The sequence below is a fragment of the Pan troglodytes genome, chromosome 6 (assembly GCF_028858775.2).
Source record: "Pan troglodytes isolate AG18354 chromosome 6, NHGRI_mPanTro3-v2.0_pri, whole genome shotgun sequence".
Taxonomy (NCBI): Eukaryota; Metazoa; Chordata; class Mammalia; order Primates; family Hominidae; genus Pan; species Pan troglodytes.
The window spans coordinates 23,225,704-23,248,074 of NC_072404.2; the positions used below are offsets into that span (position 1 = coordinate 23,225,704).

At 38.0% G+C, this 22,371-nt stretch overlaps 1 long non-coding RNA gene across 1 annotated transcript in view; it reads left to right on the forward strand.

Moving 5' to 3' along the window:
• LOC100613581 (uncharacterized) overlaps positions 1-22,371 on the forward strand; it is a 61,294-nt gene that overhangs the window by 24,177 nt on the left and 14,746 nt on the right. Inside the window, exons 3-5 of the long non-coding RNA XR_681200.4 lie at positions 9,433-9,497; positions 18,643-18,710; positions 20,789-20,855. This is a non-coding gene — a long non-coding RNA (uncharacterized LOC100613581). The remainder of the gene's footprint in view (positions 1-9,432; positions 9,498-18,642; positions 18,711-20,788; positions 20,856-22,371) is intronic.

Consider the following 22,371-nt stretch of genomic DNA (forward strand, 5'->3'; position numbering starts at 1 on the left):
CCAACAACAGAGACTGCCTTGAAGTTGACCCCCTTGAAGTAACAGGCTCACTTTGATCATTTTCAAGAAAATTTCTGTCAAATATTAGATCTGAATAACGATAGCTTCCTGTCAGTCATCATTTCAAGGAAGAGTGGTGCTCAAGTAACAATGGTTACCCATGCTCTAAAAAAGTGACAGTTCAGCCCACATTAATCAACAGCACACGTGCTTGTCCTTAAGACAACCATGGTACTTGGTATACTTTAGGTTCATTTCCTATTGTGGCATAGAGAATTTTTAAAACACATATATTCAAGGACAGAGATTCAATGGTAATTTTTCACTGTTTCATAAGGACATTCTGAAGTAATTATTTTAATTTTTAAATTTTTTATTTATTTTAACAGTGAGTGTGTGATAGCAAAGAATACAGTGATAACTAGTAAAGTTTGGTGCCACTATCTTGATTCATGCTAAGGCACCAACAATCTTACCCTCTATTGCTTTGGCACCATCACTGCAAACGTCAACACAATGAAAAAGGCAAATAATATTTTAGCATTATTATGAAAATAGTTTTGACTCTATGGGCCACCAAGGGTTCACAACACATTTTGAGTAGCACTACCATATGGAATACCAAACTGACCAACAATTAAACCAAAAATACACAATATATCAAGTAAAGCTATTACCTAAGAAATCCAAGTCATTGAACAATCAGCATTAAGGGTCACTGGTTCATGAAACATGAACTCCTTTGCTGAGGTAATTGTACTTGTATTCCAAAAACAAGTCATCACATTAATATTTGTTATTTGCTTTTTCCTCTGATATAAGTAATGCATACTGACACTTGGAAAACTATGTAGGCAAAAAATTAGCTCTCTGTCACCACCCCCCCAGAATTAACTGTTTTTGATAATTGACATGCTTTGTCAATACTGTAAGCTTTCAACCTATCATTTAAAATTCTATCAAAACATAACTTTTGGTGGCTGTAAAATATTCTGCTTTGAAGTTAAACAATTTTCCAACTACTTCTCTAGGGTCAGGTTATCTCCAATGTTTTGTTACAGGCATTGCTGTGAACATTTAATATAGATACACATTGTGGTCATTATTAGGTGTTGTCAGACCTTTTAATTTTAGTTATGTTCTGGTTTGTGTAGTAATAGTTGATTGTGGCTTAAATTACATTTCCTTGATAAATAATCTTTGGCAATTTTTCATGTGCTATTTGCCACTCATATCTTCCTTTATGAATACTATTAATAATTATTGTATACTTTCCTCATATCTTTTTAACAGTTGCTTTCTGAAAATTTTGATTTTGTTGTATATGCCATTTTGCATATGCTGACTTACTATAGAACTAATAAATGCAGCTCATGGGAAATAGAGAAAAATATGAAGAAAACATAATAGTCCCTCATAATCTTACCACTAAGAGGTTACCACTGCCAACCCTTTAGTTTATTTTTTTTTTCAGTCTTTGCCTGATGCAATTTTCCATAATCAAGTCAATATTATAGATTCATTTAGTGAACTACTTTTGTTCAATACCACTGATGGGCATTTCTGTGTATTGTTAAATACTCTTTCCATATCACCCTTTCTTCTTCCTACACCATCCACAGGAAACTAAAGTTTAGATTGGGGAAAATCAATACAAAATAATAAATAATACAGTACTATGATATATAAGGTAGTAAATATATAAATATATAAGTAAATATATAAATTTACTGGAGAACTGTAGTAAATTTAGAGGGCACTATAGAAGGTCAGTTAGAGCTAGAGTTAAGAAAGAGCAATGAGAGGAAAAGACAGCAGGTGTGAGCCACTGACCCATGTGAGCAGCCGCACCAAGGCAGAAGTGAGCAGGGCTATGTGGGACCATTTGGGTTTGCGTGAATATTCGGCAAGGAGAGCAGTGTGTTTGGTTCAGATTAAAAGCGGGAGTCGACAGATATTAGAGGTCCTTAAAGTTTGGCAAATGAGCTGCTGCTCTCGGCAGAACTGAAATATATTTAGAATTACATAGAATTTAATGGTGTACAGGAGAAAGGCCTGCTTAACTACAAAACTCTTATTTATGATGGAAAAATAAAAACACCATATGCATACTGCCATTCCCAGAAAATACTGTGAAAATATTGCCTTGTTGTGGCTACAAATTGTGTAACCCCACCTTTGGTGAATGACATATATTTTCTAATTTTATGCTAATAATATGATAGAGATACAGTTATCTCAGATTTTAAAATTGATAAAGTCTAGGTGGGTTGAGCCATCTGCCTGCAATCACCTCATGTCCCATAAATCATAGGAAGGAGTTCAAACTCAGATCTGATTTCATGCTTGTTCTTTATCTAAAGGATGGTTCTCAACCCTGGATACACACTAAAATCAGCCGCAGAGCTTTTAAAACTTTCAATGCCTACATTTCCATCCACTATTCTGAATTTCTGATCAATTAATCTGAAGTGGGGGTCTAATCTCGATGTTTTTAAATGTTCTCCCCCAGTAATTATCATGTGCATTCATATTTAAAAACCGCTGTTAGAGACCACACTGCTCAGCCAGCATGGACCTTGGTGTTCCTCAGATTGTTATGAAAACTGTCAGGGCTTTTTCTCCAGAACCTACCTAGTTTTGAATTAATAATTTGGTTAATTTCTTGAGCACATGTTAAACTTCCCATTGAAATGTATTTTCAAGAAATGTACACATGTGATATGTTTTCTGGTTCTTTCATATGTGAGAATGTCTTTTTCACTTCTTTACACAAGGAAAACCGAGTAAATATGTACTTTGGAGGAGCAATATCTACTCAAATTTTATAGATTTTTTCTACTCTCTTCTGGAATTTATTGTTGCAGAAGGCAAATCTTATGCAAACCTTTTTTTCCTTTTTAAATTAACTCGTGTACTTTATTATTATTATTTTTTACCATTTTAGAGCTATCATCTCTTTATCATTGATTTTTCTTATGAGTGAGTTCTGAGACAGCATCTGATATTTAAACTCTAATTCGATGATAGACATTGTCAATTCCTTCACTGATTTCAATAAAGACTCTAATACTCCTATATTTTCAATTTCTTGAAATGTCTTTAACTCACCTAACAAGCTTCTTAATTCATCCTTGTACCTTCTGGCTCTTGTTTCATGTAATTCATAGTCTTTTGATTATGTCAGATAGTGTAAAAGTACTTTTTTATGTTCTTGGGATAGTAATCACGTTCCCATATTCTGAAATATAGTTTCCTTTGTTGTTTTCCTCCTCCTTTATTCTTAATCAAACAAGTTCTGTTTAGATTGTCAATGATGGGCATGTGGATTTCCATTCATGACATTTGGTATCTGTGGGACTCCAGCTATAAATAGCTAAAAGGCCAATGAGCATACATTCTAAATTCTAGTCCAATTCTTACTTTGTAAGAATTCATATTGTTTTGATTGAATATGTCAAGTAGTATCCTTGTAGGGATATTGTCTGTATTGAAATGATTTGGGATATTTTCCTTCAAGATTATGATTTCTGAAAAGAGTTAATAAATATAAACTTATAATGCCCAATTAGCACTGCTGCAAAGGCTTCTGTGTCTTGGCCTCAGCCTACAACATTTTTATTTTTAAGGTCTGTATCTCCATGATGCAATGTAATAATGTATTCTCTTTTTCCGCCCTTCCTCAAATTGCCAAGTTAAGTATAGAATGCCCAGTTAAGTTTGAATCTCAGATAAATGACAAATAATTTGTTAGTGTGAGTATGTCCCAAATACTTACGGGCATACTCACACTAACAAATTATTTGCAGTCCCCTTTTAAGGCTTGGGACATACTTATATTAAAAATTACTTGTAGTTTGTATGAAATTCAAGTTCAACTGGGCATCCTTGTATTTTTATTTGCTAAATCTGACAATCATAAGTTTCTCTACATTCCTTTCAAGTTGTCTTCTGGGAGCCTCAGTTTCTAATTTGTATAGAAGGAGCTGTTTTAGTGGGAGTGAGTGTATGTGAGGAGGGTTTGGTAACACAGAAGTCTCCCGGATCACTTCACAAGGCGGTACACCTGTGCAGAACAGTGATAGCTGCACAGTTTTGTCTTGGTATAATTCTGGTGTTCTTGAGTCAGAGGACAAATGGTTTGGGGATTCCTCTAGTTTCTTCCAGCTGGACAGCTTGTTCTGTGGCAAGGACTTGGCATTTGTGGGTCTTGGTTGCATTTTTCAATCCAAGTGTATCCATCTTGCTCTTGGATGTAAGAGTTCCCAGATTCTGAAAATTGTAGTTTGAGGTGGCTTTTGTTAATTTTAAACATTTTGCATGAGAAACTGGGAAAGGCTGACTCTAAGGCTTTTAGCCAGAAGTTATTGGAAACTCGACTCCTGGCACTATTTGTGTGTGCTTGGACTACAACTTCTGAAGCATTGTCAGAGGCCCAAAATGAAAGGGGCAATCATTATTTTTGGCCAAATGAATCCTGCCAAAATGGGATCAACTGAGATGTCTAAATCTACGTTTACAACAGCAAGGCATATTCTTTGGGAAAAGGCCATGGAGTTGCTGGATGCAGGATTGTCACCTAAGGATGTATTTCAAGTGATGCTGTAGCTTTTGAGCTTTTGCGTGTCTACAGATGTATGTTGGAATGCCTCAGGGTTGTTGGACCCAGTGTTGGTTTTGTCCCAATAAGGGACAGATTGTTGAAGGTCTACTCACCTCTTGCCTGTTTTACAGCCACTTGATACAACAGAGGCATTTTTAACAATAATTCCCTCTTTTATGCTACTCTGAGTAAATGGTCAATCATGCCATCCCTCACACCACTTAGCATTGCACTTAGATACAGGACCATCTGCTGCTGGTTGTTTGGCAATCTTCAGAGCATGTAAAAACAGGCAAAGTACAAGAAAACATCATCAGAATTGGTCTTGACACTTAGTTCAACCAGTTCCCAGCTACCAGCTCTTCTTAAATAAGTCATGCATTTAGCTCAGTTCAAAGCATAAGGTTATAGATCTTGCTTTTGTGTAAATGTGCAAATGCTTCATGCTGTGTTTTATCTTCCCAAACACAAGCCAACCCACCTTCTTTGCCTGTTTGATTTCTTCCAGCTGGTTTCCCATTTGTCTTAATTTACTCTCAAGGTTTTTGCCTTATTGACTTATCAAGGAAGCCTAGTCATTTATTTTACAAAGATTATCTCTTTATGGCTGTACAATTTGATGAGCAGAACACACATTTAGTGTTAATTATATTTACTTGGGTTTAGTAGGACAAGATGATGGATTTTTTTATAAAGTCCCTAAGAGACGGGGACTGCCGAGGAACTCATGTGGAAAGAGTCCTTTCTTCCGCTACTGTTCATCAGAGGTGTTGAGACAAGCTGGGATGATGCCACACAACCTGCAACCTGCAACCCCAAAAGTTCTTTTTGAACTTCTTACACTGTTGACAAGCTGTTGTGGGAAAGCAAACCGCGGGAGGAGAACTGCTAGACAAAGAGGTGTTCATTTGAGATCCAGAAATGGGGGCATTAAAGAGTTTTGACCTGGATCCTGTGTAGCTGAACTTTCTCTTGTTCCAGGCCCACCCCATTTTGTTTTGTCCCATTCCAAATGGGTTCATTGTGTTTGAGTGGAAATATACTCTGCTGGGCAAGGAGGGAGAGCTGGAAAATTTCTAATACATTAGTGACTTGTACCCCAGAACTTCATTTTTCTTGACCTGTAAGATAAGGTCAGTAAGTGTTTAGCTGGGGACTCAACGGCTGAAAGAAAGAGATCTCAAACTACAATGCTCTTAAAAAGACAGTGGCTTAAATTAGAGGTTTGTTTCTTCTCATGTCATTGTTTTGAGGTGGGCGTTTCAAGCTGGTTGGGGGGCTCTGAACCTCTAAGCTATTCAAGAGCACAGTTTCTTTCCATCTTGCCATGGGGTCATACTTGAGGCCATTTTTCACACATGCAAGGGCAAAGCCGGGTCTTGGCAAATTCAGCCAGCCTGCAAGAAGGATGAAAAGAAGTCCGGGATGAGCAGTTGTTTTTCAATAAGTCTCACACACAGGAGCTTTTGTTCTTTCCCTCAGATCCCATTAGTGAGAACTTAGTCACATGACTGTCACCACATGGGAAGCTGAGAAACATAATCTTGAATAGGGAAGACATGCCCAGGAAAAAAGGGAGAATGGAATTTTGAGGACAAATAGCTATTAACCAGAAATATCAATATCAATAGTTGTAAAAGTCAAATAAGATAATAAGTGCTAAGCACCTGCTGATGTAGAGTATTACTGAGGACTTAATACTCAATAAAAAGCTTTTTCCTGCCCTCATTTATGTTCTTCTTTAGAGATTGAAAATTATTAGAAGAAGAGGAGGGGCAATTAGAAACATGATGCACAGCTCTAAATACAGACAGGAGAGGAATGGGAAGAACTGAGCTGGGTCTGGTATCATTTGAAATTTAAATAACTTTCATTCCTGAATGATTTAATTAACTGGTTACACAGTGGAGGCTGAGTACAAAACAATTCTCCTAAAGAGCGTCTCTAAAAACATAACAGGAGTCATCCATTTTTAGTTATAGGACCATGAATTGTCTTATAAATAAACTTTCCAACATAGTTCTTTGGAAATTACAGGTGTTACATAATTGCTAGCTCAATATTTATTGTTCAACCATATTCAACATTGAAAGTCCTAAGATAAAAAGCTTAAGTGTGGATTAGACTCTGGCTGGAGCTTTGTCCATTGAAAAAATTCATATGTGAATTTCTGAGTAAGGCACTATCCCAAGTACTTTGATTTCTTTTTCTGTAACTTTGGAACAAACCAAGGATTTGGATGGTACAAGCTCAATAATACATGTGAAATGTCTAAGTCATACAAAGTCCATTTAAAACTTTTAAAGTATTACTATGCTTTAAGGTCAGAAAAAATAAAAATTAGGGTGTTTGGCAAAAACAAAGTTTTGTGGAAAGTAAAATACATAATAGACTTCTATTTTAATAACTGTGCTTAAATAAACTAATCCCCTTTGTTATAACACAAAACTCTTTAATTCTTTGACAAAATATATACATACTTATATGACTTGAAGGATATATATTGAGATTATTTCTGGTTGATGTATTTATGAAGGGCTATTATTTTCTTATTTGTTTTTCTAATATTCTCTTTCCCCAAGAAAATTAATGTGGGGAATTGGAGGGCAGAAGGAACAAGACTTGATATAATCATGCATTTTAATAGATCTTCTAACTACAAATGTTCCAAAAGGCTTTTCATATTGTCTGGAATCACAACAATCCAATATCCCCATTAGGTGACCAAGGAAAGGAGGGTTGGGATGATGTTGGGTGTTTTTTCAAATGTAAATCTATTATGTATGGCTCCCCAAGATAGTTGTGGGAACAAAATTGGAACATGTAACGCATCCATTAAAGGCCTCAAAACTCATGAAATTCATTGTTCGTAGAAACATAATGAGTGCAAAAGACTGACATTTCCTTTGCCATTGTTTCTTTCTTTAATGCTCCCTAGTGCCCCATATTCCTACAGGAAACAGCTCCCCATTCCTTCCTCTTAATGGACATCAAAAGGCTTAGAAGCTATTTGTACATACACCATATGTGCATTGTAGGGACTGAAATCAAATCTTATTTCAAGTTCCCAAGTGGGAATTATGGGGGGGACTTGTCAGGGTTACTCCAGGAAATGAAGGTGAAGGTTATCACATTTATTTTCCATATCCAGAAAAATCTCATGTAGCCTATCTCCAATAAGAGATTTGTCTTTCAAAGTTAACTCTATATTTCCCAGAGAGAGTTCATTATGTTTCTTCAAATGCCTTCACACTACAGGAACTTGAGGGTGGAAGAGGAGGATGGAAATTACCAGGTATAAATGAAAAACATTTATTTATGTAGTCCTACTTCAAATAGTGTTGCTATTCTAATCTGGGATTCTGGCCTCACTCTTTACCATAGCATTTGTTCTTTTCTAAATCTCATTTTCTCATTTTCCCTAAGTTGGTAGCAAAAACAAATTTGGCCATACAAAGCTCAATAGTAATACTGGCTCACAAGTAGAAAAATGTGTATCTTCTTGTCCTTTATATGGTTTCATTTACCTATGTGGGGGGTGTGTGGAAAGAGTGGGGTAGAGGGATTCTAATAAGTCTACAACTTTATTTATTCTACCTTGTTTGAGAAGTCGTTCTTTAAGACTTTACGTTAAAAGTGTTTGATATCCTCTTTCTGCTTACTTGTCTATGACTCAAAAATATAGTAAGGGAAGATAAATGTGTATTCCTGGTAATTCTTTCTGTGAGGTCCATTTGAATCCATATTTATGGGGGTTCACTGGTGACAAGAAAGTTTGATCCTGATGAAATCAAATCTAACTAAGAAATCTCAATGTTTTTGGTCAATGTAAGTAAATTTATGTCATTGTTTTCCAAAGTGTATTTCATAAAACACTAGTTCAGAGGCATTATTAATAGGTATCACACAAAAACTAGCTAGTCTCATTTTTTCAGATGTCCAGGAATTACTTGTGAACATACTCCAGTAAGTAAAATATGAATCCAGATAAGAGAGATAAAAACAAGAAAAAATGTTGAGTGAGAAACCAGTAAAACTAATAACCTTCTTAATTGTTAAGAGGCCATGCAGCCTAATGCCTGAGTTTAAGAAAGGATCTTTTAGAAAGGAGGGTGTATTAGTCTGGACTCATGTTGATAATAAAGACATACCCAAGACTGGGTAACTTATAAAGGAAAGAGGTTTAATTGACTCACAATTCCACATGGCTGAGGGGGCCCCACAATCATGGCAGAAGGCAAATGAGGAGCAAAGTCATATCTTACATGGCAGCAGGCAAGAAAGCATGGGCAGGGGAACTCCCTTTTACAAAACCATCAGCTCTAGCAAGACTTATTCACTATCACGAGAACAGCACAGGAAAACCCCACCCCCGTGATTCAATTACCTCCTGCTGGGTTCCTCCCATGACATGGGGGGATTATTACAATTCAAGGTGAGATTTTGGTGGGGACACAAAGCCAAATCATATCATTCCACCCCTGGCCCCTTCCAAATCTCATGTCCTCACATTTCAAAACCAATAGTGCCTTACCAACAGTCCCCCAAATTCTTAATTCATTTCAGCATTAACTCAAAGGTCCATAGTCCAAAATCTTATCTAAGACAAGGCAAGTTCCTTCCGCCTATGAGCCTATAAAATCAAAAGCAAGTTAGTTATTTGCTAGATACAATGGGGTAAAGGCATTAGATAAATATATCTGTTCCAAATAGGAGAAATTGGCCAAAACAAAGGGGTTACAGGCCCCATGCAGGTCTGAAATTCCTGCAGGGCAGTCAAATCTTAAAGCTCCAAAATGATCTCCTTTGACTCCATGTCTCACATCCAGGTCACAATGATGCAAGAGGTGGGTTCCGACGGCCTTGGGCAGCTCCGCCCCTATGGATTTGCAAGGTACAGTTCCCTTCCCAGGTGTTTTCACAGGCTGGTGTTGCCTGAGGCTTTTCCAGACACACAGCACAAGCTGTCAGTTGATATACCATTTTGGTGTCTGGAGGACAGTGGCCCCTCTTCTCACAGCTCCACTGGGCAGTACCCCAGTGGGGACTCTGTGTAGGGGCTCCAACCCCACATTTCCCTTTTGTACCGCCCTAGCAGAGGATCTCCATGAGGGCTCCGTGCCTGCAGTAAACTTTTTCCTGGATATCCAGGTGTTTTCATATATCTTCTGAAATCTAGGCAGAGGTTCCCAAACCTCAATTATTGACTTCTGTGTACTCATAGGCTCAATACCATGTGGAAGCTGCCAAGACTTGGGGCTTGCACCCTCTGAAACCATGGCCTGAACTGTACCTTGGCCCCTTTTAGCCACAGCTGGAGCAGCTGGGATGCAGGGCACTAAGTCCCTATGCTCACACAGCAGGGGGGCCATGGGCCTGGTGCAGGAAACCATCCCCCACCCCCACCCCCTGCCCGTGGGCCTGTGATGGGAGGGGCTGCCACAAAGGTCTCTGACATACCCTGGAAACATTTTCCCCATTGTCTTGGTGATTAACATTCAGCTCATTACTTATGCAAAGTTCTGCAGCAGGCTTGAATTTCTCCCCAGAAAATGGGTTTTTCTTTTCTATCGCGTTGTCAGGCTGCAAATTTTCCAAGCTTTTATGCTCTGTTTCTGCTTGAATGCTTTGCCACTTAGAAATTTCTTGCGCCAGATACCCTAAATCATCTCTCTCAAGTTCAAAGTTCCACAGATCTCCAGGGCAGGGGCAAAATGCCTCCAGTCTCTTTGGATAGGGAAGAGTGACCTTTGCTCTAGTTCCCAACAAGTTCCTCATTTCCATCTGAGAGCACTTCAGCCCGAACTTTATTGTCCACATCACTACCAGCATTTTGGTCAAAGCCATTCAACAAGTCTCTAGGAAGTTCCAAACTTTCCAAAATCTTCCTGTCTTCTGAGCCCTACAGTCTCTAGAAAATTCCAAACTTTCCCACATTTTCCTTTCTTCTCCTGAGCCCTCCAAACTGTTCCAACCTCTGCCTGTTACCCAGTTCCAAAGTCACTTCCAGATTTTCAGGTAATTTTATAGCAGCACCCCACTCTACCAGTACCAACTTACTGTATTAGTCCATGCTCACCCTGCTAATACATACCTGAGACTGGGTAATTTTTAAAGGAAAGAGGTTTAACTGACTCACAGTTCCGCTGGGGAAGCCTCATAATCATGGCAGAAAGCAAAGGAGGAGCAAAGTCACATCTTACATGGCAGCAGGCAAGAACGCATGTGGAGGGGAACTCCCTTTTATAAAATCATCAGATCTCGTGAGATTTATTCACTATTATGAGAACAGCACAGGATATACCCACCCCCATGATTTAATTACCTCCCACCAAGTCCCTTCCATGACATGTGGGGATTATTACAATTCAAGGTGAGATTTGGATGGGGACACAGAGACAAACCATATCAAAGGGTATACAGGAACTTATTCTAGTACAGGATATAATCAGTAGCCTCTGTCTAGAAAAGGAAATGCAAACCAAATACCTGTGAGTCTCCTTAGATTTAAGTATAAAACAATCTTGTGGGGGAATCTTCTCTAGAATGAAAATGAGACCTGGAACCTGGGAATCAGGCCCCAATTAGGAGAGAGGTTGCTGCCAGGTCACTATGGAGTCATCTATGAGCTATGAATATGCAAAAGAATGCAGACTGTTTGGAAAATTGAAGTCATTTTATATACTATCTATAATTTAAAGAATCACTTCATTGTGCCTGATTTTCTAGAGATGGGATTATTACTTTGTAGGGTGGGTAGAATTTCTATTTTCTTTTTGGAACTACAGACTTAAGATAATACAGCCATCACAGTGGATTTCCTAGACCACACTTCTCTTAGAGGCAGTGAGTCCCAGAGAGCAAGAAGAGCACATGTCTTGATCTTGGCTGCCTGAGAATCCTATAGAAGCTTATCATCCTTCTCCATTCCAAGACACACACAAAGCCCTATAGGAAATATCAAGATTGTTGTCTTTGGATGGTGACATTTCCTCTTTGGTTTTGTGTTTTTTGTGTTTTGTTTTTTTTTTTTTTCTGAAAGGGTGAAAATGATGCCTTACTTTTTATATTAATAAGAACTCATGAAATACATGTATATTGTAAAAAATATAATTTACTACCAATACATCAAGGAAAGTGACCAAAAAGAGTTTTACTCTAGAAATGTTTGAAATGTAAATTGAAGACACTTAGCTAATTTTTTAGTGGTAACTTTGATAAAATAGGCTTAGGCATGGTTCAGACATGTTAAGATATTTTAAGAAATGTGGTTTAAAAACATGCAACTTTTATTTTGCCTTCTATTTAATGCTACCTAGGGTTTCATGCTTAACTGCCCCTTCCTACAGCTATGCTATTTCATAGAAGCCCTCCACTTGAGAATACATCTGATCAAAACCTCCAAACACTTCAGGTTTTCTCTAATTTTAAATTTTTTTTTTTTTTTTTTTTTTTTTTTTTTTTTTTTTTTGGAGATGGAGTCTTGCTCCGTCACCCAGGCTGGAGTGCAGTGGCTTGATCTCTGCTCACTGCAAGCTTCACCTACTGGGCTCATGTCATTCTCCTGCCTCAGCCTCCCAAGTAGCTGGGACTACAGGCACCCGCCAACATGCCCTGCTAAGTTTTTTGTATTTTTAGTAGAGACAGAGTTTCACCTTGTTAGCCAGGATGGTCTCAATCTCCTGACCTCGTGATCCGCCCACCTCAGCCTCCCAAAGTGCTGGGATTACAGGCATGAGCCACTGCGCCCAGCCCCTATTATCTGTTTCTTTAAAGAAACATTCAACAGCATCATGAATGCTCTTAAATTTTTTCAGTGTATCAGGAAAACAAGGGAAAGCTTATTACAATATGATGCTAAAAATTCAGATTGTAATGTTGACCAAAAAAAGCCTACCATGACCTACAGTAGGCATGAGAAAAGACAAGGAACCAAAAAATCACTTTCTTCTCTTACACTAATCCTTGCAAACAAGTTAACACAGAAACAGCTTTAAGTTTAACAAAAGTAAATGACAAAACAAGCAATTGTAAGGTGTGTATGTATATATAGGTATATATATCTTGCAATTGCCTGTGTCTATACCTATCTATATATATACATACCTATTCCCCTACATATATAGCCATATATATATTTTATATATATATGTATTTTTTTAACATATTTGGGATTTCAAAAGTTTGGGAGAGTATACATTTTGTATATACACACACATATAGAAAATATATATATATATATATATAGAATATAATATATTCTAATCCCAAATATTTAAATGCTTTGCCTATCTTGCATGAGCGAAGGGATAAAAATGCCTTCTCTTTGGAGTCCTAGAGACCATGTCTCCAACTTTCATGTCCTGATGGGATGATGTTCTTCCACTCCTGTAAGAACCCTAGCTCTGGCACAACCTCAGCTGTGTATGCTTCCCTCCATTTCTTTGAAATTTTGGCTTTCACGCAGATCCCTGTAAACTTCAAAGGAAAAGGAGAATCTTCCTACTTAACCAACTATTTGTCCATCTGTCCATCCTATGCCTGTCTTCTTTCTCCTCTTTGTTTTCCATCAACATGACCATACATTGAACACCTACAATATGCCAAGCGTTGTGCTAGGTGTTTACAACATGCAGTCTGTTTTCCATGCTATCATCTTAAATACTCTTATTTAGCCCTCTCTCCTGAGGAGTACTGCCTTTAGTTTCCATGTCATTAGAAGCCTTTCTCTACCTCATCAAGCTGTAGATACCCCAGAGTAAGATGGAGGTGAAAGAGTGTGGCATAGTAGAAAGAGCATGAACTCTGAGAGAATTATCCTTAGGCTTAAGCCTTGGCTTCTCTATTTCCTACCCATGTGTCCTTGGATGAGTTATTACTCTCTTTCAGCCTCAGTTTTCTCATCTACTATCTATCTGAGGGTAACAATACTTCAGAGCTGCTAGAGGAATTCAATGAAATAACATGTAAATTTCCTTAAAATATGCCCACAGCATGGGAAGCATTTAATGAATATTAGCAATTCTAATATCTAAGTGATAGCTGCCAATTCATTAGATATGGGCATGTTCAGAATGGTCCATTGACTTATACTTGCCCCATTATGTATATATGAGGACAATAAAAAGTTGCCCAGTTGATTTTTTATTGCCCTCTTATATGTACATGCATTATGTAGACAGCCTGCTCAATAGGTATTTATTATAATAATGAAGTACGCAGTCTAATGTTTCTCTTCATTTGTATAAGCTTTAAGAAAGCCCTGTTTTTTCAGCTTTTTTGGTACATAAATTCATGGCAGTTTTGTTATAATCCCCATCGTTTTGTTTGATTTTCCCTGCATTTCTTAAATTAAGAAATATCCATAAATTGAGATTAGCTGTAACTAACTCATGGTGTTCCTTCCTTTTGCCATTTCCTCCCTTTCTATCTTCTTGTAATTTAAACTTTCCACATCCTAGAGTGAGAAATATGAGTCCCCAGTTTTTCCACAGCTTCAATAAGTAGGCTGGAAAATGTTTTAATGGACTACTAGAACCAATGACTATTAGTGGTTTTCCCCCATCTTCCTGAAGGTTTTCCTGTCCAACCCTTCTCTCCCTTTCATGTCCTCCACATCTTATCACTTGTAATGAATTGAACCCATAGTAGCAGTGCTAGAAGAGCTGTTTCTTAGTTTAAATGGTAGTCATACTATTTTGCAACTAAAATTAATTTTATACTCTTTTAATGAATTCTTTATTTTCCTTGTTCTGTTTATTTTGAAATGAAAACTCCTAAAATATTTTTCTCTGTACACCTAGTTGTACCCAGAGGAGACAAGAGATCTAGAAATATCCTTAATGCGTACCTGGAAATTGTTTCTATCCCAATATGTACCCAGTTTTTAAAACATTTTTCCCATATGTAAGTAAGTGTTACTCAAAAGTTTTCCTAGAAAAGTCATATTCTGGGCATGCTATTTTTTTGCTGAAGTGTCTAGGCTTTGCTTTTGTCCTGTCAGGGATATGACTTGTGAGTTTTCCTTTATCTGTGAGAGAAAGTTGACCTTTTGTTCTAATTCCATTTCCTGGTGAGTCAGCCTTCTTTCTTTTGGGCTTGCCTATTGCTCAGTGCCAACTCTTACATTCCACTAATTCAGCACCTGTCCCTTCTTACACAGGTTGTTGAAACCCTCATACTAGCCCCATCTTTGACCCAGTGACTTCTTTGTGTGGCCAGTTATTTAATTTTTCAAAGCCTCTGTTTTGACATGTGAAAAAAAATAAAAATAACATTATCCTAGCAGGGCATATTAAATAATGCAAATGAGGGTAACTACCAATGATAAATTTTACTAGGAAGGAGGTAATGCTGAAATAATGAGAATTTATCTTATCATAAAAATTTAACTTGTGGGCAGCTCCAAATAAGTAGCAATTTCCCTTTTCTTACTATTTTCCCCCAGGAATTTGGGCTGAAATTATTCAGGATCCATTTTCCTTCATGTATTTCCATTTCAAAAATGGTAGAATGGAAAGGAATAGAAGTAAATTTGAAGGATTTTCAAAGCTTACTTAGGAGTTTGGCATGGAGAGGGGAAAGCTGTCACAGCTATTGATGAATTTATTCAGTAAATACTGAGTGCCTACTCAGTGCTGCATCACTGTTTCTATATGGAAAGGAACTATCCCTCTGGGACAGTGTTTCCTTAGTGGGGTTAGCAGTCCAAGGAGCAAAGCATATGTGTGTTTCTATAAGCAATGGAAAAAGGATACTCCAAGAATCCTATATATGTAGCTGTTCGCTGATTCCAAGAGGGCAGCTAAGACTTTTTGGAAATAGGAATAGGAATCAACCTACCACAATGCTTGGCATATTGTAGGTGTTCAATATGTGGTCATATTGAGGGAAAACAAGGAGAAAGAAGACAGGCATAGGATGGACAGATGGACAAATGATTAGTTAAGTAGGAAGATTTTCCCTTAAAGATATGTCTCTACTCTGCCAACCTTTGTTAAAAAAAAAAAAGGAAGATATTTAAAAGTAAAGAGTTTATATGAAGTCTAATTAGAAGGTCTTGTTACACTCTGAAAGAGTGCCAGAATATCAGAATATGAACCATAAGATCATTATTTTCTTTTTCTTAAATTTTGTTTTTGTTTTTGTTTTTCATTTTTTTTTTTTTTTGAGATGGAGTCTTGCATTGTTGCCCAGGCTGGAGTGCAGTGGTGCAATCTTGGCTCACTGCAACCTCCACCTCCCAGGTTCAAGAAATTCTCCTGCCTCAGCCTCCCTAGTAGCTTGGATTACAGGTGCACACCACCATGCCCAGTTAATTTTTGTATTCTTAGTAGAGACAAGGTTTCACCAAGGTGGCCAGGCTGGTCTTGAACTCCTGACCTTAGGTGATCTGCCTACCTTGGCCTCCCAGAGTGCTGAGACTGAATTTTATTGAAAGCCGTTTCTGCATTTATTGAGGTAATCATGTGTTTTTCATCTTTAGTTCTGTTTATGTGATGAATTACATTTGTTGATTTGCATATGTTAAACCAACCTTGCATCCCAGGGATGAAGCCTACCTGACTGTTGTGGATTAGCTTTTTGGTATGCTGCTGGATTCGGCTTGCACGTATTTTGTTGAGAATTTTTGCATCAATGTTCAGCAAGGATATTGGCCTCATGTTGTGTTTGTTGTGTCTCTGCCAAGTTTTGGTATCCAGATAATGCTGGCTTCATAGAATGAGTGGGGGAGGAGTCCCCGCCCTGCAACTGACCCAGTTTTTTGGAATAGTTTCTGTAGGAATGGTATGGACTCTTCTTTGTACATCTGGTAGAATTTGGCTGTGAATCCATCAGGCTCTGGGCTTTTTTTTTTTTTGGTTGGTTGGTAGGCTATTTATTATTGATTCAATTTTGGAGCTCATTATTGGTCTGTTCAGGAAACCATTTTCTTCCTGGCTCAGTCTTGGGAGGGTGTATATGTCCAGGAATCTGTCCATCCTCTTCTAGGTTTTCTAGTTTGTGTGTGGAGAGGTCTCTATAGTAGTTTCTGAAGGTTGTTTTCATTTCTGTGGGGTCAGTAATATCTCTTTCATCATTTCTAATTGTCTTAATTTTTTTATTAGTCTATTTAGTGGCCTATCTACTTTAATTTTTTTAAAAAAAACAACTCCTAGATTTGTTGATCTTTTAAATGGTTTGTCTCTGAATTTCCTTCAGTTCAGCTCTGATTTTTGTTATTTCTTGTCTTCTGCTAGCTTTGGGGTTGACTTATCCTTGCTTCTTTAATTCTTTCCATTTAATTTAGGTTGTTAATTTGAGATCTTTCTAACTTCTTGATGTGGGCATTTAGTGCTATGAGTTTCCCTCTCCACACTTTCTTAGCTGTGTCCCAGAGATTCTGGTATGTTGTATCTTTATTTTCATGATATTCAAAGAACTTCTTGATTTCTGCCTTAATTTCATTATTTACCCAAAAGTCATTCAGAAGCATATTGTTTAATTTTCATGTAATTGCATGGTTTTGAGTGATTTTCATAGTCTTGACTTCTGTTTTTATTGTACTGTGGTCCGAGAGAGTGTTTGGTATGATTTTGATTCTTTTTACATTTGCCGAGGATTGTTTTATGTTTAATTACGTGGCCAATTTTAGAGTATGTGTCATGTGGTGATGAGAGAGTGTATATTCAGTTACTTTCCAGTGGAGAGTTCTTTAAAGGTCTATCAGATCCATTGGTACAATGTTGAGTTTAGGTTCTAAATATCTATTAATTTTCTGCCTTGATGATCTAATATTGTCAGTGGAATATTAGACTCCCACAGAATAACAGTGGGAGACTTTATGTCTCTTTGTATAGTAGGTCTCTAAGAACTTGCTTTATGAATCTGCGTGCTCCTGTTTGGTACATATATATTTTAGGACAACTATGTCTCTTAGTAGAATTGAACCCTTTACCATTATATACTTTGTCTTTATCTTTGTTAGTTTGAAATCTGTTTTGTCTGAAATTAGAATTGTAACCCCTGCTTTTTGCCGTTTTCCATTTGCTTGGTATGTTTTCCTCCATCCCCTTTATTTTGAGCTTATGAGTGTCATTACACATGAGATGGGTCTCTTGAAGACAGCATACCATTGGATCTTGCTTTTTTATCGAGCTTGCCACTCTGTGCCTTTTAAATTGAGTATTTAACCCACTTACATTCAAGGCCAGTATTGATAAGTGTGGATTTGATCCTGTCTTTGTGCTGTTAATTGGTTATTATGGTAGCTTGTTTGCTTTACAGTGACACTGGTCTGTGTATCTTTGTATTAGCTGGTAGCAGTCTTTCCTTTCTATATTTAGTGTTATTTTCAAGATCTCTTGTAAGGCAGGTCTGGTGGTAATGAATTCCCCTAACATTTGCTTATCTGGAAAGGATCTTATTTCTTCACTGAGGAAGCTTAGTTTGGCTGGATATGAAATTCTTGAAGATGATGTTTTTCTTTAAGAATGTTGAGTGTAGGCCCCCACTCTCTTCTGGGTTGTAGGGTTTTAGCTGAGAGTTGCACTGTCTGATGGGGTTCCCTTTGTAGGTGACCTGCCCTTTCTCTCTAGCTGCCTTTAACATTCTTTTATTTTGACCTTGGAAAATCTGACAATTATGTGTTTTGGGGATGATCTTCTTGTGGAGAATCTTGCAGGAGTTCTATTTCCTGATTTTGACTGTTTGCCTCTCTAGAAGGTTGGGGAAGTTTTCATAGATGATATCCTAAGATATGCTTTTCAACTTGTTTGCTTTCTCCCCATCCCTTATAGGGATGCCAGTGATTCATAGATTTGGCCTCTTTACATAATCCCATACTTCTCAGAGGTTTTGTTTATTCTTTTTCTTTTTTATTTATTTCTGTCTGACTGCTTTGTTTCAGAGAACCAGTCTTCAAGTTCTGAGATTCATTCCCCAGCTTGGTTTATTCTGCTGTTAATACTTGTGATTGCACTGTGAAAGTCTTGTATTGTGTTATTCAGCTCTGTCAGACTTGTTAGGTTCTTTTTTATACTGGCTATTTCATTCTTTAGCTCCTGGAAAGAAGTCTATGGATTATACTCAACCTACACTCCAGTTAAAGGAACATCTACACACAGAGGTGAGAAAGAACGAATACAAAAACTTTGGTAACTCAAATGGTTAGAGTGTCATATGTCCTCCAAATGACTGCATCAGTTCTCCAACAAGAGTTCTTAACCTGGTTGAAATGACAGAAATATCATTCAGAATATGGATAAGAGGATCATGAGATTCAGGAGGGAAGCAAACTCCAATCCAAGGAGAATAAGAATCAAAATAAATAAAGCAATACAGGAGAAGCTTTCAATTGATCCAGGGTGCTCTGTCCAGGGAGTTGCCAAGTTGCCATGGGCTTGATAGCTCTGGTGGGGGATGGCTAGAGGCCCAGGCCTGAAAGACCTGGAGATATGGGATATGGGAACAAGCACCCATGTAGCAGTCTGGCCACTTTTCTGTAGGTCTGCTTCAGTATGCTTGGGGCCCGCTCCAATCCCTAGTCACATCACATTTTCCAGTACCTGGAGGTATCACCAGTGAAGGCTGTGAAGCAGCAAAATGGCAATCTGGCCCTCTCTCTGGGAGCTCTGACCCAGAGAGGTATGTGCCTGCTGCTGGCCCAAAGGCACCTGTAGGAGGTGGCTGGAGACCCCAGCTGGGAGATCCTGCCTAGTGAGGAGGAACAGGATCAGGGACCCGCTTTAAAAAGACGTCTGGCCACATTTTGGTAGAGCAGATATGCTTTGCTGGGCATTTGCTTCAGGCCCTGGTTGCCTAGACACTCCAAAGCCCAATGGCTGGAATGGCTAAGTCACCCAAACAGCAATGACGGTGGCCCACCCCCTCCGTGAGCTCCATCCCTGGGAAGTTACTAATCTCTGTTGGCCAGAGAACACCTTTGGGGGAGAGGTGGCTGGAGGCGCCCCAGTTGGGAGGTCCTGTCCAGTGAAAAGGAATGAGACTGGGGACCTGCTTAAAGTAGTAGTCTGGCCATGTTTGGTACAGCAGTTGTGCTGTGTTGGGGGATCTCTTCTGCCCCTGATTGGCCTGGATTCTGCAAAGCCTGAAGGTTGGAACAGCTAATGTACCTGAACAGTAAAGATGGAGGCCTGCCTGTCCCCCGGGAGCTCTTCCTTAGGGAGTTACAATGCTGGTACCAGTTACCAGTGGCTGGCCAGAATTCTAAGCTGTGGGTCTTATCTTGTGAGGTAGCATGGACGTGGGGCCTGCAGGCTGTTGCTGCTCAGCCCCCTGGATTCAGCCTCTTTTCTATGGGTATGTACAGGGGTCTAACCTCCCACTTTGCTGGAGCTGCAGCTACTTTTGCTGGAAAGCCCAAGTATCTAAGGCTCCAGTGATTCCACGCATGTCTGAGTGGTTGCTCTGCCAAGACTCCATGTAGCTCTGTCAGACTGAAGTCCCTGGTAGACTGGGTTCACAAGGATATCTCCTGTCCCAAGGGTTGCAAAGATCTGTCAAAGAAGCATGGATTCCTTAGGTGGGGGAGGGTCCCCTGTCTCCATGTTTCTCCCAGATGGGCTTTGTCCTGTCTTGGTTTTCCTTCTTTGTTCTCCATGAGTCAAGTTGTTTCCTTGATTACTCCCTTTGTGAATACCGGGATGTTTCAGTTGAAGGTGTTGTATTTACTCATCCCTCCCGTTTCTCTCCATGAGAGCTACACACAGTAGCTACTTCTAGACAGCCATATTGGCCATTTCCCTCCATTGTTTTCGTCTAGAATCCACCATCTTTAAAAAATGAGTTTTCCTTCAACTGTGCATCATTTTATTTTTGAATTGAGCCTATTTCTAGCACTTAATAATTTCTAGCACTTAATATTTACACAATTACAATTCATTTGACCTATGAGTCATTATATTTATCTCTTATGTGTATTTATACCTGTTCTAAAGCTTGGTTTTATGGTCTAATTAAATTAATGGGATATACTTTATAAATAATACTTAGGGAAGATGATATTGTTAGAGGACCAGGATTCTAGGTCTAGCCACTAACTAGCTGTGTGAACTTAGACAAATCATTTAACTTTATTTAATTCAGAAAAATGTATGAAAACAAAGCAGCTCAATCTCACTGCTCACATAACTACTTGTAAAGAAATACATGTACAGAGTTTGTTCTTCTTTTTTATCATTTCAGGAAATGAATAACATGAAGTGAAGTCTTCATCTCCATTCCCAACAGTCCCCATTCTACTTCCAGAAAGGTAAACATTGTTCATATTTTGTTATGAATTCATTTTGCTATGAATTCTTTACAAATCAGCATACTAAAAGATGTTTATTTCCTAATAGATGCAGATCCTACCATAAAACTGTATGCATATAATATTTTTAAAGAGAAATCATTGTTTTAGAGAACATTTAGGGAGTAAAGAGTACGTGTTAAAATTTCTTTGAAATGCTTATCTATGACTAGAAGCATTGCTTTCTTCTACTCTACACAGATAGATAGTAAATTCAAAGGCACATTTGGGGACAGGATTGTGAGTTTTCTCAAATAACCTTCTTAAATAGGTAGAGAAAGATAACCTTCTTAAATAGGTAGAGAAAGCACCTCTAGTCTTGGTTTTTTAGAGAAATTTTTAATATTATGTTCAATTTTTTAAGGCAAATAAAGTAAGCTGGGATATGATTTTTATTTATCAAGGTAATTATTTTCCCTCAAGTTTAAAGAAAACTTTAAGGAACAAATAGGTTTAGCTGGAGCAAGTTTATTGAGGTATAGATACACCACACCACTAATTTCATAGTGTAGACAGTCCTCTCAGAAAGGTATCAAGAGTTCTTTGAAAGGGCAATACAGTTTCCGAAAGCCCCACAGGAAGACCTGGGTAGTGACAATAGTATCTTCTGTTCTGGAAACCTGACTCTGAAATGAATTATACTCAGGGCAAAAAGCATTCTTCTGTATTTGTAGGTAGCCTAAAATGTACATCACAGCTGCCTGGCTAATTTTACAGGGCTCGTGGAGGCTCCTACATTTGCTATTCACAATGGCAAGCTGAGCTCAATATTTGAACAAAAAAAGTTAAATTTACCAACTGTAGGATTTATATTCTCAGAACAAAAAATAAATGAAACCTTTAAGGGAGCTTAGAAAGTACAACCATAAAGAAATAGTCATGAGTCATTTCTTCAGTTAAACCAGCATCAGTACTCAAGTATGATTACTATATTAGAAAAATCATCTTTAAACACAAAGAAAACTTCTGCTTGTGTATATTCGTGATCACCAATAAAAAGGTTCTACCAAAGGGCCAGTGCACCCAGGTGTTCACGTACATACAACAGCATATCATAATGGACACTAGAAGCCTCACCCTACAGTCTCTGCTCTTAGGTTCCACCTCTGACCCTCACTTGTTGGGCTTATCTTCGGCAAATCTTTAGCCTCTCTCTCCCTAAACTGCATCATCTGAAAAATAGAGATGACATTAGTACTTGGCTCACTGAGTTGTTATGAAAATTAAGTTAGTACATGTAAAACCCTTTTCTGGCACATGGTAAGTGCATGTAACACTGTTCTTTTTCTTATTCAATGGGTATATACCAAGGGAAAGGTTTAAATAAAAACATAATAATTTATTCAAAAGCCATGCCACTGTTAAATTAATACAGTCAAAACTACAAATAAAAAAAGAACATGCAAAATATTTTAAAATATTGTATAAAGGCTTATATGTGTAAGCTTAAAAACCCTTCATTTATGAATGAATTTGT